The sequence below is a fragment of the Acinonyx jubatus genome, chromosome X (genome assembly GCF_027475565.1).
Source record: "Acinonyx jubatus isolate Ajub_Pintada_27869175 chromosome X, VMU_Ajub_asm_v1.0, whole genome shotgun sequence".
NCBI lineage: Eukaryota > Metazoa > Chordata > Mammalia > Carnivora > Felidae > Acinonyx > Acinonyx jubatus.
Genome location: NC_069389.1, coordinates 41,148,718 through 41,166,462, shown reverse-complemented (window position 1 = coordinate 41,166,462; position 17,745 = coordinate 41,148,718). Strand labels below are relative to the sequence as shown.

At 38.4% G+C, this 17,745-nt stretch overlaps 1 pseudogene; it reads right to left on the bottom strand.

The window, feature by feature from the left end:
* Positions 1-16,167: 16,167 nt before the first annotated feature.
* LOC106982823 (zinc finger protein 205-like) lies at positions 16,168-17,447 on the bottom strand (annotated as a pseudogene).
* Positions 17,448-17,745: the final 298 nt, after the last annotated feature.

Genomic DNA, 17,745 nt, shown 5'->3' with positions numbered 1-17,745 from the left:
AAATGGTGCTGGGAGAACTGGACAGCAACATGCAGAAGGTTGAAACTAGACCACTTTCTGACACCATTCACAAAAATAAACTCAAAATGGATAAAGGACCTGAATGTGAGACAGGAAACCATCAAAACCCTAGAGGAGAAAGCAGGAAAAGACCTCTCTGACCTCAGCCGTCGCAATCTCTTACTCGACACATCCCCAAAGGCAAGGGAAATAAAAGCAAAAATGAATTACTGGGACCTTATGAAGATAAAAAGCTTCTGCACAGCAAAGGAAACAACCAACAAAACTAAAAGGCAACCAACGGAATGGGAAAAGATATTTGCAAATGACATATCGGACAAAGGGCTAGTATCCAAAATCTATAAAGAGCTCACCAAATTCCACACCTGAAAAACAAATAACCCAGTGAAGAAATGGGCAGAAAACATGAATCGACACTTCTCTAAAGAAGACATCCAGATGGCCAACAGGCACATGAAAAGATGTTCAATGTCGCTCCTTATCAGGGAAATATAAATCAAAATCACACTCAGATATCACCTCACGCCAGTCAGAGTGGCCAAAATGAACAAATCAGGAGACTATAGATGCTGGAGAGGATGTGGAGAAACGGGAACCCTCTTGCACTGTTGGTGGGAATGCAAATTGGTGCAACTGCTCTGGAAAGCAGTGTGGAGGTTCCTCAGAAAATTAAAAATAGACCTACCCTATGACCCAGCAATAGCACTGCTAGGAATTTACCCAAGGGATACAGGAGTACTGATGCATAGGGGCACCTGTACCCCAATGTTTATAGCAGCACTCTCAACAATAGCCAAAGTATGGAAAGAGCCTAAATGTCCATCAACTGATGAATGGATAAAGAAATTGTGGTTTATATACACAATGGAATACTATGTGGCAATGAGAAAGAATGAAATATGGCCTTTTGTAGCAACGTGGATGGAACTGGAGAGTGTGATGCTAAGTGAAATAAGCCATACAGAGAAAGACAGATACCATATGGTTTCCCTCTTATGTGGATCCTGAGAAACTTAACAGAAACCCATGGGGGAGGGGAAGGAAAAAAAAAAGGTTAGAGTGGGAGAGAGCCAAAGCATAGGAGACTGTTAAAAACTGAGAACAAACTGAGGGTTGATGGGGGGTGGGAGGGAGGGGAGGGTGGGTGATGGGTATTGAGGAGGGAACCTTTTGGGATGAGCACTGGGTGTTGTATGGAAACCAATTTGACAATAAACTTCATATATTGAAAAAAAAAAGAAAGTGAGGTATTGAAATCTCCACTTATTATTGTTGAATTATGTATTTCTCCCTTTACCTCAGCTCCTAGGGGCTGCCCATATTTCCTTGCCATGTGGGCTTCTCTATTATAGTCACCTTATGACATTTATTTCTTCAAAGCTACCCATAGTTAGAGAGTCTCTGACCTCAGGGAGGGCCCAGTCCCCCTTTTAGAATTTTTAACATGATTAAGCAGGCACAGATGGGGTAATATGCCCTTATTAACTAAAAATCAATTGATCTACATGTGCAAAATCCCCTCTCTTTTGCCATATTCGTTTTTAAATATAATTTATTGTCAAATTGGCTTACATACAACACCCAGTGCTCATCCTAACAAGTGCCCTCCTCAATGCCCATCACCCGTTTTCCCTCTCCCCCACGCCCCCATCCACCCTCAGTTTGTTTTCTGTATTTAGCAGTCTTGTGGTTTGCCTCCCTCCCTCTCTGTAACTATTTTTCCCCTTCACTTCCCCCATGGTCTTCTGTTAAGTTTCTCAATATCCACATATGAGTGAAAACATGATATCTATCCTTCTCTGACTGACTTATTGCACTGAGCATAGTACCTTCCAGTTCTATCCACGTTGCTACAAATGGCATGACTTCATTCTTTCTCATTGCCAAGTAGTATTCCATTGTATATACAAGCCACATCTTCTTTATCCATTCATCAGTTGAGAGACATTTAAGTTCTTTCCATAATTTGGCTATTGTTGAAAGCGCTGCTATAAACATTGGGGTACATGTGCCCCTATGCATCAGCACTCCTGTATTCCTTGGGTAAATTCCTAGTAGTGCTATTGCTGGGTCATAAGATAGTTCTATTTTTAATTTTTTGAATAACCTCCACACTGTTTTCCAGAGCAGCTGCAGCAGTTTGCATTCGCACCAACAGTGCAAGGGGGTTCCCGTTTCTCCACATCCTCACCAGCATCTGTAGTTTCCTGATTTGTTCATTTTAGCCACTCTGACCAGTGTGAGGTGGTATCTCAGTGTGGCTTTGATTTGTATTTCCCTGATGAGGAGTGACGTTGAGCATCTTTTCATGTGCCTGTTGGCCATCTGGATGTCTTTGGAAAAGTGTCTATTGATGTCTTCTTCCCATTTCTTCACTGGATTATTTGTTTTTCAGGTGTTGAGTTTGGTAAGTTCTTTATAGATTTTGGATACTAACCTTTTATCTGATATGTCATTTGCAAATATCTTTTCCCATTCCGTCAGTTGCCGTTTAGTTTTGTTGATTGTTTCCTTTGCAGTGCAGAAGATTTTTATCTTGATGAGGTCCCAATAGTTCATTTTTGCTTTTAATTCCCCGCCTTTGCAAAGAGATGTGTCGAGAAGGAGATTGCTGTGGCTGAGGTAAAACAGGTTGTTGCCTGTTTTCTTCTCTAGGGTTTTGATGGTTTCCTGTCTCACATTTAGGTCTTTCATCCATTTTGAGTTTATTTTTGTATATGGTGTAATAAAGTGGTCTAGTTTCATTCTTCTGCATTTTGCTGTCCAGTTCTCCCGGCACCATTTGCTAAAGAGACTTTTTTCCATTGGGTGTCCTTTCCTGCTTTGTCAAAGATTAGTTGGCCATACATTTGTGAGCCCAATTCTGGGTTCTCTATTCTATTCCATTGGTCTATGTGTCTGTTTTTGTGCCAATACCATACTGTCTTGATGAGTTCTGTATGCTGAAAACTATAGAAAGCTTATGAAGGAAACTGAAGAAGACACAAAGAAATGGAAAAACATTCCATGCTCATGGATTGGAAGAATAAATATTGTTAAAATGTCAATACTACCCAAAGCAATCTACCCATTCAATGCAATCCCAATCAAAATTGCACCAGCATTCTTCTCAAAGCTGGAACAAACAATCCTAAAATTTTTATGGAACTACAAAAGACCCCAACAGCCAAAGTAATATTGAAGAAAAAAACCAAAGCGGGAGGCATCACAATCCCAGACTTTAGCCTCTAATACAACGTTGTAAAGCCATATTCTTTTTTAAGTGTTTATTCATTTATTTTTAGGGAGAGTGAGGGAGAGGCAGAGAGAAATAGAGAGAGAATTCCAAGAAGTCTCCATGCTGTCAGTGCAGAGCATGACACAGGGCTCAATCCTGTGTCAATCATGACCTGAGCTGAAATCAAGAGTCAGACACTTAACCAATTGAGCCACCCAGGCGCCCCACCTTTGCCATATTCTATTGACTAGAAGCACGTCACAGGTCCTGTCCACACTCACAAATTATAAAGGGCATGAATACCAGGTGTCAGGAATCATAAGGTCATCATAGGGTCTACACCCTACAAGGGGTATATATTGTAAATGTCTAATAATTTTTATGTGCATTTAATCTATAGAGTCTCCTCTAAAATAGCTTTTCTTACATTTTAATTGTTGTTATTGAAAAACCCAGGTCATTTATCCTGTACTATTTCCCATAGTCTGGATTTTGCTGATTATATCCCCATGATGTTGTCAAACATATTCTTTTATATTTTTAATTTCCTATAAATTGATAGTTACATTTAGGGGTTGGTCACATGCAAATTATATTTTTCTTTTTTTGGCAAGACCACAACACAGAAGACCATTACAGAAGGAACATGTTGACCAGTTTTTCTCTTGTAATAGTATCACCTGTTGATGATTGTTTCCTAGATCCATTAATTCGTTAGAAGTTGACAACGGTGAATTTAAATTCTATCTTTTTGTCTTTATCTGGCTATGCTGAAGTACAGTTCACATAAAAAGGTCAGGATAAATGTTTGATTCTTTTTTTGGTCAATTATCAAATAATGAGATGATTATCTTGCATCCTCTAAAGATGTAATACTAACTTAACAGAAGACCATGGGGGAAGAGAAGGGGAAAAATAGTTACAAACAGAGAGGGAGGGAAGCAAACCACAAGAGACTCTTAAATACAGACAACAAACTGAGGGTGTCTCTGAGTGTTCAACTTTGGAGCTGGGGTGGGGGAGAGGGCAAAATGGGTGATGGGCATCGAGGAGGGCACTTGTTGGGATGAGCACTGGGTGTTGTATGAAAGGCAATTTGTTAATAAGTTGTGTTTAAAAAATAAATAAAAATTAAAATCTAAAAAATAAATAAAAACATTAAAAATGTTTTAAATAATAAAAAACCATATTTGATATATTTCAATCCATTGCAGTTATTTACTGCTACATAGGTGTCCCATCTTTGGCCAATAGGAGCCTGTTTGGGTTGGCTCCTGGGTCTGTTTGGCATGAATTAGCACTCTTTGATAGCTTCTCTGCTTTCTGATGTTTCAGGTTCCAGGTTTATCATATATATCTTTGCTACCCCAGACCTGAAAATCAGACATTTCTCCAGGAGCTGTTCCTTTAGGTGGGAGATGGTATTTGAGCCCACAATCTGGGTTGCTATGTGTTCTCATGGCTCTGGATTGGTCATCATTTCCAGTTCTTTTTAGGTGGAACAGAGTGAAGAAATATACATTTTAAGAGAAGGTATATCATTACTTCATATAGATATTCCCAAATAAAATTTAGGATTACAAAAAGGATAATAGAAAGGATTCGAAACCTTATTCCTAAAAGAGTCTGAAAGGAACAGAGGCTATATCCCAATGGTCAGCACAAAGTGTCTGTCTCTGAGGGTTCAACTTCGGAGCCTGGCTATGCTGATCAGAACATCCTGGGGTGTGGATGGGTGTAAATATAGCCATGGTTGGCTGGTCCTTCAAACTCTGTCCTGGGATCTGGAGAGAATGCCTAAAAGGGCATCCCAGGTACTTATACTGGTGCAGTGGGGCAAGTGGGAGAGTTGTTTACAGAGACAATGGAGGGCAAGTGAATGGAATTTGTGGACTCATCTGCAATGAGAAGTATCATGCTGGGGTATGTCCTTTTATAGACATGATCACATTTCTCTTTATTTTCAGGTGTTTCCACAAACCAGAGGTCTAGTCCCTTGAGAGGCCTTGATTGTTTTCAAGGGAATGAGGAACATTGGAACTGAAGAGAATTTATGGGGTGAGGGACTGAATGCTTGCAGTTCACCAGGACCTATTAAGCCCCGGGGATCCACCTTACTCCCTCCACAAGAACAGAGTTGAGGTGACTGTGTTCTGGTGGGAGATATGTATGAAAAAAGTACGTAAATAGCTCTGTTGAAGTTTATAGGGTAATACCATATTGCCTGAGTGATGGAGGTTTTGACCAACAAACAAGCCACAACACTGTACAGGAAGAAATGGATCAAGCATTCACAGATTCAAGATTTCTTCATTTCAAAATCTCCGGAAGATAGTGTATAGAACCACTTCCCAAGCTCCTCCCATGCAGCCACATCAAGAGATGGTATTTATGGCCCTTCTAGAACCCCTTGTTGTGATACCCATGGTAGGGAATTTTCAGGAGTTTATCCAGAATTACACAAGTCCAAGTCATATTAAAGGGACTTGGGGTGCATGAGTGCTAATGGACAGAACCAGGAGCAAAGCAGAGGTCAGAAAGAATGTGTGGTCCATATTGAGGGCTTTGGAGGAACAAAGTGAGGAAGTCGAGGAATGACTTCCTCCAGCCCAGCTTGCATCTACCTCCAGTAGGAGACAAGGCTGCATTTCAGGGAACATTTACATCTGTTAATTCTCAGAGGCATATAGGATGGGGAGGGGATTGAAACTGCTCCAGTGGAAGAAGGAACACTGAGTCTGGTGCCCTAGATACAATGGCCCCCTCTCTGTTAGAGCTTTGTTTCTCCACAAACATCAGGCAATCCAACAACACGGAATTGTGGCCTGGGTGGGGCTGCTCATGTGAACCATTCTTGCGGTTTAATTATCTCTAGAACGTATGTGTATAACCTACCTGAGTGGGAAACTGACGGTAGGGAGTGTATTCAGAACTCAAACAGCTTCTTCTCTCCTCCAGGGTTATGTTTTTATTTTATTTTTCATAAATATACCTATTTAAGATTTGGTAATAAATTTACATGGTTCAGAAATCAAAGTGATATAACAATATATAAATTAAGAAGTCCCACTCCCACCCATGTGTGTGTGTGTGCACACTTTCACACACATGTCTAGGTTTTAGCAAAAATTTATTTAATTCGCTTGTTGGTTTACTTGGTTTTCTTTTTGCAAATATAAGCAATACCAATATATATTTTTACTTAACCCCTTTTCTCACACATAATTTAGCATGCTATATATACTGTTCTATACCTAGTTTGGTCTTCTATTCTCAATATATTCTAAAGATCTGCCTATGAATATATACATGGTTTTGTTATTTCAATGTATTCCAGTGTGCATATCACCATATTTTATTTCTATTGATGAACAATTGAGTTATTACTAGTCTTCTAGTAGTACAGACAATACTACAACATAACTGTTTCCATATGTTATTATTTAATAGATTTTTATTTTTTATTTTTTCAGTCCACATGCACACTTTTTTATAGTTTATTTTTGAGAGAGAGAGAGGGAGAGAGAGAGAGGGAGGAGGGGCAGAGAGAGAGGAGACAGAGAATGGGCTACAGAGAAATCTGTAGCTTCCTCTGAGTTTTGTTGTGAACATAAAACTGCATTTTAAACAGTCTATTTTTATAAGGTTGTTTCTTTTTTGAATTTAAATTCAAAGTGAGTTAACATACAATGTAGTCTTGGCTCCAGGAGTAGAACCCAGTGTCTCATCTCTTACATAGGATACCCAGTGTTCATCCCCAAAAGTGCCCTCCTTAATGTCCATCACCCATTTAACCCATCCCCTCATCCACCTCCCTCCAGCAACCCTCAGTTTGTTCTCTGCATTTAAGAGTCTCTTATGGTTTGCCTCCCTTACTGTTTTTATATACCTCACACCTGTCAGAAATGTTAAAATCAAAAACACAAGAAACAACAAGTGTTGGCAAGGATGTGAAGAAAAGGGAAACTTTGTGCAACTGTTGACGGGGTTCCTCAAAAAATTAAAAATAGAACTACCCTATGATTCAGTAATCACACTACTGGGTATTTACCTAAAGAAAATGAAACACTAATTTGAAAGGATACATACACCCCTGAATTTATTGCAGCATTATTTACAATAGCCAAATTATGGAAACAGCCCAAGTGTCCGTTGATAGATGAATGGATAAAGAAGAAGTGGTATATATATTCAATGGAATATTATTCAGGCTTAAAAAAGAATGAAATCTTGCCATTTGCAACAACATAGATGGAACTAGAGAGTATATGCTAAGTGAATAAGCCAGGTAGAGAAAGGCAAATACCATATATTTTACTCATATGTAGAATTTAAGAAAGAAAATAAACAAAAGGGAAAAGAAGAGACAAACCAAAAACCAGACTCTTAACTACAGAGAACAAATAAATGGTTACCAGAGGTGAGGTTAGTGGGGGGATGGGTGAAATAGGTGGAGGGGATTAAGAGTACAGTTATCTTGATGAGTAATGAATAATATATAGAATTGTTGAATCAGCATATTGTATACTTGAAACTAACATAACACTGTATATTAACCACACATAAATAAATAAATAAATAAATAAATAAAGCAGTTTCATTAGAAACAGAAAAAAACTTTTCTTAAAAGTGTGAGGGGTGCCTGGGTGGCTCTGTCAGTTAAGTGTCTGATTCTTGATTTCAGCTCAGGTCATGATCTAATGGTTTGTGACATTGAGCCCTGCATCGGACTCTGTGCTGAAAGTGAGGAGCCTGCTTGGGATTCTCTCTCCCCCTCTCTCCATGCCCCTCCCCCGTTCTATCTCTAGCTCTCTCAAAATAAATAAATAAACTTAAAAATGGGCAAAGGAATAATAAAAAAAAGAAAAATGGGCAAAAGACCTGAATAGACACCTCGCCAAAGAATATATACAGATGATAAATAAGCATGACAAAATACTCCATGTCATATGTCATTAGGGAATTACAAATTAAAACAACAATGGGATACAATTACACACCTATTAAAATGGTAAAAATCCAAATCACTGACAACACAAAATGTTGGTGAGCAACATGAACTCTCATTTATTAGTGGGATCCAAAAATTGCACTCCTTGGTATTTATCCAAATAACTTGAAAACTTGTATCCATATGAAAACCTATACATAGTTGTTTGTAGCAGCCTTATTTACAAGTGTCAAAACTTGGAAGCAACCAAGATGTCTTTCAGTAGGTGAATGGATAGGTAAACTGTGGTATATCTAGACAATGGGATTTTATTTATTTATTTATTTATTTGCATTTTAAAAAAATGTTCATTTATTTTTGAGAGAGAGAGCGTGAGCAGGGAAGGGGCAGAGAGAGAGAGGGAGACACAGAATCCGAAGCAGGCTCCAGGCTCTGAGCTGTCAGCGCAGTGCCCGACATGGGGCTGAAACCCACAAACTATGAGATCGTGACCTGAGCCAAAGTCCGACGCTTAACCGACTGAGCCACCCAGGCACCCCATTGGGATATTATTTACTATGAAAAGGAAATAAGCTAAAAAGCATGAAAAGACATGGGAAGACCTTAACTGCATATTACTAAGTGACAGAAATCAATCTGAAAAGGCCACATACTGTATTATTCCAACTATATGACATTCTGGAAAAAGGGAAACTATGAAAGCAGCAAAAACAAACAAACAAATAGCAACAACAAAAAACAAGACAAAAAAAGCAAACAAAAAACAGTGGTTGCCAGGGGATAGGAGGTAGGGAATCATAAATATGTGGAGCACAGAAGACTTTTAAGACACCGAAACTATTTTGTATGATACTGTAATAGCAGATACATGCCATTATACATTTTTCAAAACCCATAGAATGTACAACACCAAGAGTGAACTCAAACATAAACTATGGGGTGATGATGTTAATGTAGGTTCATCAATTTTAACAAAGGTACTACTCTGATGGGGGATGTTGATAGTAGGGGATGCTATGTAGGGGGAAAGGGAGAGAGAGAGCTCTTCTGCCCATTTTTATTTATTTTTTTAAATATGAAATTTATTGTCAAATTGGTTTCTATACAACACCCAGCGCTCATCACCACAGGTGCCCTCAATACTCATCACCCACCCTCCCCTCCCTCCCACCCCCCCATCAACCCTCAGTTTGTTCTCAGTTTTTAAGAGTCTCTTATATTTTGGCTCCCTCTCTCTCTAACCTTTTTTTTTTAATTGGGTTCTTTGTTTTCTTATTGCTGAGTTTAAGAGTTCTTTGTATATTTTGGATAATAATCCTTTATCAGGTATCCTTTGGAAATATTTTCTCCCAGTTCAGCCTGTAGCTTATCTTCTCATTCTCTTGACACACACACACACACACACACACACACATTTACATGATCATATGTATATAAACACATGTTTTACATCATATGTCTCTAATAAATTCTTAGAAGTGGAATTTCTCAAAGGTAAATACTTCTCCATTTTTAAAGTACTAAATGAGCCCCATAAGAGTTCTACTATTTTTATTTTATACTTATAACATCACTGTATGAGAGTGCCTGTGTCCCCATTCCATCATCAACCTTCCCCCTCCCCCCACCATATCACAGTTGAAGGATAATACCTTAATGTGGTTTGGATATGTGTGTTAGTTATTTATAGCTGAGTAACAAATTACCCATAATTCAGCAGCTTAAAACATAGGACTGCTCAAAACATGGAATTTTTCTTTTGTCAGTATAAGTGATACAAGATAGAGTGCCCAACATGGATGCCACAATCTTTTATAACTTAATCTTGGAAGTGACATTCCATCACTTTTGCTGAATTCTCTTCATTAGAAGTGAATTGATAAGTCTAGCCTCACTCGGGGGGAGAGGATTATACAAGGGAGTAAATACTAGAAGGTGGTATCATTGGGGCCATCTTAGAAGCTGACTACCACAATATACATTGATATACCCACTGTTGGTGAAGATGTGGAGCCGCTGGAACTCCCATAAGTTCCTGGTGGGAGTGTGAAATGGTATAATCACCTTGGAAATTAGTTCCACAGTTTCTTATAAAGTTAACCATATACTTACTATGAGACCAACAATTCTACATCTTTCACTTTTTTGATCATGATCATTCATAAACTTTAACCATTTATTTTGAAATATTTTATTGTTTTTATAAACGTTTTTTTATTTTGAGAGAGAGAGAGAGAGAGAGAGAGAGTTCATGCACAAGTGAGGGAGGGGCAGTGAGAGGTGGAGAGAGAATCCCAAACAGCCTCCTCACTTTCAGCACAGAGCCTGATGTGGGGCTCGATGTCACAAATCGTGAGATCATGATCTGAGCTGAAATCAAGAATCAGACACTTAACTGACTGAGCCACCCAGGCACCCCTCACACTTTAAAAAAATTTTTTTTTCTGTTTCTACTGAAACTGTTATTTATTTATTTATTTACTTACTTATTAACTTATTTATTTATGTGTAGTTAATATACAGTGTTATATTAGTTTCAGGTATACAATATACTGATTTGACAATTCCATATAGTATTCATTACTTATCAAGATAAGTGTACTCTTAATCTCCTTCACCTATTTCACCCATCCCCCCACTAACCTCACCTCTGGTAACCATTTATTTGTTCTCTGTAAGTTAAGAGTCTGGGTTTTGGTTTGTCTTTTCTTTTCCCTTCTGTTTATTTTGTTTCTCATGAGTGAAATCATATGGTATTTGTTTTTCTCTGAATGACTTATTTGACTTAGCATTATACTCTGAGAGCCCAATGTGGGGCTGGATCTCACAAACTGCAGGGTCATGACCTGAGCTGAAATCAAGAGCTGGACACTTAACCAACTGAGCCATTTAGGCACCCCTGAAATAATTTTAGACAGAAAAAAGTTGAAAAAATAGTACAGAGAGTTCTTCTATTCCCTTCACCTAGTTTCCTTTCATATTAACATATTCCATATTGCTCATGTTAACACATTGCATAATCATTTTATATAATCATTGATATAATTATCAAAACTAGAAATCAACGTTAGAACAATATCATTACTTGACCTAAAGACTTTATTCAGATTTCACCAGTTCTTCCACTAACGTTCCTTTTCAGTTCCAGGAAACAATCCAAGACACCACATGGTAATTTAGTTTTCACAGTTTTATTGTGTCATCCACTCTGTTCAGCCCCTTAGTCTTTAATTGTCTTTCATGGCCTTGACACTTTTGAAGAGTACTGGTCAGCTATTTTGCAGGATGTCCCTCAGTTTGGGTTGGTTTTATGTTTTCTTGTTATTAGGTTGAAGCTACAATTTTTTTGCTTATATTTTAATTCCAGTTAGTTAACATAGAGTGTTATATTAGTTTCAGGTGTACAGTATACTAATTCGACACTTACATACCTCATTGTGTGCTCATCACAAGTACATTCCTTAATCCCCATCACCTATTTAACACATCCCCCCCACCTCACCTCTGGTAATCATCAGTTTGTTCTCTATAGTTAAGAGTCCACTTCTTGGGGCACCTGGGTGGTTCAGTCAAGCATCTGACTGTTGATTTCAGCTCAGGTCATGATTTCATGGTCATGAGATCAAGCCCCACATTGGGCTCCATGCTGAGCATGGAGCCTGCTTAAGATTCTCTCTCTCTCCCTCTCTCTCTCTCTAAAACAAAACAAAAAAAAATGAGTTTGTTTCTTGATTTGTCTCTCTTTTCCTCTTTTCTTTTTGTTTTGTTTCTTAAATTCCATGTATGAGTGAAGTCATTTGGTATTTGTCTTTGTCTGACTGGTTTATTTAACTTAGCATTATACTCACTAGCTCCATCCATGTCATTGCAAATGGCAAGATTTCATTCTTTTTATGGCTGAATAATATAACACACACACACACACACACACACACACACACACACACCCATACATACCATATCTTTTTTATCCATTCATCTAGGCATTTGGTCTGCTTCTATATCGTGGCCGTTGTAAATAATGCTGCTATAAACATAGGGATGCATGTATCTCTTTGAATTAGTGTTGTTGTATTCTTTGGGTAAATACCCAGTAGTACAATTGCTGGATCATTAGGTAGTTGTATTTTTAACTTTTTGAGGAACCTCCATACTGTTTTCAACAGTGGCTTCACTAGTTTGCATTCTCACCAACAGTGCATGAGTGTTCTTTTTCCTCTACATCTTCATCAATACCTGCTGTTTCTTGTGTTGATTTTTAGCCATTCTGGCAGGTGTGAGGTGATATCTTATTGTACTTTTGATTTGTATTTCCCTGATGATGAGTGATGTTGAGCGTCTTTTCATGTGTCTGTTGGCCATCTGGATGTCTTCTTTGAAAAAATGTCCATTCGTGTCTTCTGCCCATTTTTTAAACTGAATTACCTGTTTATTTGGTGTCAGAGTTTGAGAAGTTCTTTATAGAGTTTGGATACTAACCCTTTATCAGATATGTCATTTGCAAATATCTTCTCCCATTCTAAACGTGCCTTTTAGTTTTGTTGTTTCCTTCGCTGTGCAGAAGCCTTTTATTTTGAAGTCCCAATAGCTTATTTCTGCGTTTGTTTCCCTTGTCTCTGGAGACATATATAGAAAGAAGTTACTATAGCCAACGTCAAAGAAGTTACTGCCAAAGAAATGGTCCAGATTCATTCTTTTGCATGGTGCTGCCCAGTTTTCCCAGCACCATTGGATATTCTTTCTTGCTCTGTTGAAGATTAACTGACCATGTAATTGTGGGCTTATTTCTGGATTTTCTATTCTGTTCTACTTTTGTGGAGTACCATACTGTTTATATTACTACAGCTTTGTAATATAACTTGAAGTCTGGAATTGTGATGCCACCAGCTTCACTTTTCTTTTTCAAGATTGCTTTGGCTATTTGGGGTCTTTTGTGGTTTCATACAAATTTTAGGATTTTTTGTTCTAGTTCTCTGAAAACTGCTGTTGGTATTTTGATAAGGATTGCATTAAATCTGTAGATTGCTTTGGGTAGTATAGACATTTTATTAATATTTGTTTTTCCAATCCACAAACATAAAAATTCTTTCTATGTCTTTGTGTCATCTTCAATTTCTTTCATCAATGTTTTATGCTTTTATGAGTATAGGTTTTTCACCTCTTTGGTTAGATTTATTCCTAGGTACCCTATTATTTTATGTGCAATTGCAAATGGGATTGTTTCCTTAATTTCTCTTTCTGCTGATTCATTATTGGTGTATAGAAATGCAACAGATTTCTGCACATTGATTTTATATCCTGCAACTTTGCTGATTTCATTTATCAGTTTTAGCAGTTTTTTGGTGGAGTCTTTAGGGTTTTCTATACATAGTATCGTGTCATCTGCAAATAGTGACAGTTTTACTTCTGCCTTACATCCTTTCATTTCTTTTTGTTTTCTGATTGCTGTTGCTAGGACTTTCAGGACTATGTTAAATAAAAGTAGTGAGAATGGACATCTTTGTCTTGTTTTTGACCTTAGAAGAAAAGCCCTCAGTTTTTCTCCATTAAGGATGATGTTGGCTGTGAGTTTTTCATGTATGGCCTTTACTGAGGCTACACATTTTAAAGTTTTTTTATGTTTTATTTATTTTGAAAGACAGACAGAGAGAGAGAGAACGTGAACAGGGGAGGGGCAGAGAGAGATGGAGATACAGAATCCCACGCAGGCTCCAGGCTCTGAGCTGTCAGCACAGAGCCTGACGGGGGGCTCGAACCCACAGACTGTGAGATCATGACCTGAGCTGACCTGAGCTGAAGTCGACACTCAATGCCAGGTTTCTAAACCATAAAGTTACTATTTTCCCTTTGTAATTAATAAATATCTTGGGGAAGATATGTTGAGACTATGCAAATACATTGTTTCTCATCAAACTTTCACCTACTAATTTTAGTACCTATGTATGGATCTTGTCTGCAACAATTATTACAGTGGTATTCTAATAGCGCTTTTCTGATCTCATTCTTTTCACATTTATTAATTAGAATTATTCTGTAAGTAAAAGTTGCCTCTTTCCCCTCATTTATTTATTCAATTAGTTATTTACATCAATTTGGACTCATTTATTTTATTCTATGGGTTATAATCTAATAGTATCATTATTTTCTGGTTCAAATTGTTCCACCTATGGCCATTACAAGCTCTTTCAGGTTGGCTATAGTGCTTGTTTGATATGCCCACATTAAAAAAAATTTTTTTTTTGAGTACTTCCTTAATTTCTGGGACTACAAGATGCTCCAACTCATCTTGTATTTTCCCTGTCCCAGTTCAAATACTTCTTCAAGGAACTCTGGTTCCTTCTGACTACCACCTATGTTCACTGGTACTCATTGGGCTATTATTGCTTCTACACTATCTTAGGTAACTTGGAGACTTGGAAATATATGAATGTATTATTATCCCATGTCGCACACATTTTGTCTTTTTTCTTTCTTCCTTTCTCACTGTCTCTTTACCCCTTTCTCCCTTTCTCTCTCTCCTTATTTCTTCTTTCTTTCTTTCTTTCCTTCTTTTCTTTTCTTTTTTTTCTCCCTCCATCCCTACCTTCCTACTCTCTTTTCTTTGTCTCTCTCCATCTCTGTCTTCCATCTACCTACCTGCCTACCTACTTACCTCTCTACCTACCTACCCGCCTCTGATTCCAACCCAACACCACAGGGCTCATTCCAACCTTACCCTTTTCCTTAATTTTAACATCTTTCACTCACAGTGAGAAATCTGGCTCTCATTAACTACAGTGAATTTACTTATTTGTTCAACTATTGTATTCACATAAAAAAAATTCAAAATTGCCAACCCATACCCCTGGGAGAAAAAAATTTATTAACTATAGTACACTATGTTCAGTTCTTTTCACTAATATCTAGCAGAAATGCTATTTCCCAAATTAAGTAGGTTATGTCTTTTCTTCCCCACCCCTTCAGTGTAGTCTTAGTGATTTGTAAACCAATTAGGTTCATTTTTTAAATTTTTTGTTCCATTTTAGGTCCCCCCCATATCCCTTTTATTTGATTTTATTTATTTTTTAAAAATATAATTTATTGTCAAATTGACTTCTATACAACACCCAGCCAGTGCTCATCCCAAAAAGTGCTCTCCTCAATGCCCATCACCTCCATATCCCTTTTTAAAAAATTATATATTGGGGCACCTGGGTGGCTCAGTCGGTTAAGTGTCCAACTTCTGCTCAGGTTATGATTTCAAGGTTTGTGAGTTTGAGCCCCGCTTCAGGCTCTGTGCTGACAGCTCAGAGCCTGGAGCCTGCTTCAATTCTGTCTCTCCCTCTCTCTCTCTGCCCCTACCCTGTTCATGCTCTGTTTCTCTCTCTCAAAAAATAAATATTAAAAAAATTATATGTTATAAAATTCACATTTTGTCATATACATTTCTATGGGTTCTGACAAATGCAGAGTCATGTATCCACCACCACAGACATGAATGAAGTCTAATTTATAGATTTTTAATTTTTAATTAATTGAATTTAATTAATTAATTGAATTTAATTTTTAATTTTTAATTTATAGATTTTTAAAAGATGTTTATTTATTTTTGAGACAGAGAGAGACCAAGTGCAAGGAGGGGAGGGGCAGAGAGAGAGAGAGAGAAAGAGAGGGAGAGAATCCCAAGTAGGCTCCACACTGTCAGTGCACAGCCTGACCCGGGGCTCAAACTTATGAATTGTGAGACCATGACCTGAGCCAAAATCAAGAGTCAGCTGCTTAACTGACTGAGGCACCTAGGCACTCCCAATTTATTGATTTTTTTTAATGGATTGTACTTTTTCATCTCATATGTAAGAAATCTTTGCTAACCCAAGATCACAAGCTCTTCTTCCATCTTCCATGTTTTCTTCTAGAAGTTTTATATTTTTATGTTTTACATTTAGGTCTATGATACACTTTTTTGTGGTAAAATATACGTAACACAAAATTCATCTTTTTTTTAACTGTTGGAAATTATGTAATTATTAGATAAAATTAACAGTAGTTTACAATTACATGTCACTTTACAGTTTACAAAGTTGTTAAATATACATTCAGTTTAATACCCTGAAATAAGGAAATTCATTTCTTTTGCCCTCCCATCTCCCATCCATGAAGGACAGAGCTAAGGAAAACTTGATCAGGAAAGGTCATATAAATGCATCAATCTGTATAGCACCACAAAGAGTAAAGGAGACAAAGGCAGGGCTTTGGAAGGGGCCACAGGGACGTAAAGGAGAAGACTAGAGTGTTAAATATGAAGAAAGGCCAGGGGTTGTAGGAAAATTAGGCAACAGAAATGGCAGGGTCACGTTCACTCAGAAAAGAACAGTGCACAGCATATGTCCCACATTCTAAAACATGAAAAGATCATAACTGAAGAGCTGGAGTTGAACTTTGTAGTTTCACAGAACACAAGTAGATGACCACCAACCGTGGCTTATGAATGAACTCAGAACTCAGGTTCAAAATGCATCTGGCTGCAACTTAGGGCCTCCTTGGCCCTTCAGAAATTTAACAAAGGTCATCTGAGGAGCTGCAATTTTACATAGTGGTGGTATCCTGAGAGCAGCAATTGTTAATATCTTACAATCGTGGAAAAGGAGTTTCCAAGCGGGGCCGAGCAATATCGATGGGAAGTCGATACCTGGGCCATCTCTTGGAGATTCCAGCTGAAAGAACCGCCAAGTGTTTCTCCAGAGAAAGCACTTGCCTGGGTATGACTCAGGGCCAGGCAGGAATTCACACTATGAAACTGGGTGGAGGAAGGCAGAGAAGTAGCCCACTGAGACCACGTTCCCATTATTCTCTAACATCACTTCTCTGTAGAGATTCCTCTGAACAGGGTCCAGGCATCCCCATTCCTCTCGAGTAAGGTGCACAGCCACATCCTCAAATGTCACAAACTCCTGGTACCTGGCTGGCAGGAGCGTGGCTGCCTGGTCTCCTGGGCTTCCCTCATGGGGAAGAGCAGGCACCTGGGGAACAGGTGGAGCCCCGTCGAGCTCCTGTTCTATGTCAGTGCCCTGTGCGAACTGAGGCTCTGGGGACAGACCCTCAGACTGGCTCTCCAAAGACTGAAACTGGACAATTGGTGATCCTGCTGATTCCTGGGCTATTTCCTCCATCCTTGTTCTGGAGGACAATGGTCATCACCGAAAGGAGGGGCAGGCCAAGCAGCCGTCCCGTCGCAGACACCCTCACTCTAGGGGCAGCCCCTCCAAAATTCATGCTTTATTCACTTTAAAATGTACAATTTGGTAGCATTTAGTATATTCACAATGTTCAGCAACCATCACCACTATCTAGTTCCAGAATATTTCCATCACCCCAAAAGGAAACCAATCCATTAAACAGTCACCTGTCATCCCACTCTCCCACCAGCCTCTGGCAACAACTACTACTGTCTGTCTCTACAGATTTGCCTATTCTGGGTATTTCCTTTAAATGGAAACATACAGGGGCACTTGGGTGGCTCAGTTGGTTAAGTGACTGACTCTTTTTTTTTCTTCAATATATGAAGTTTATTGTCATA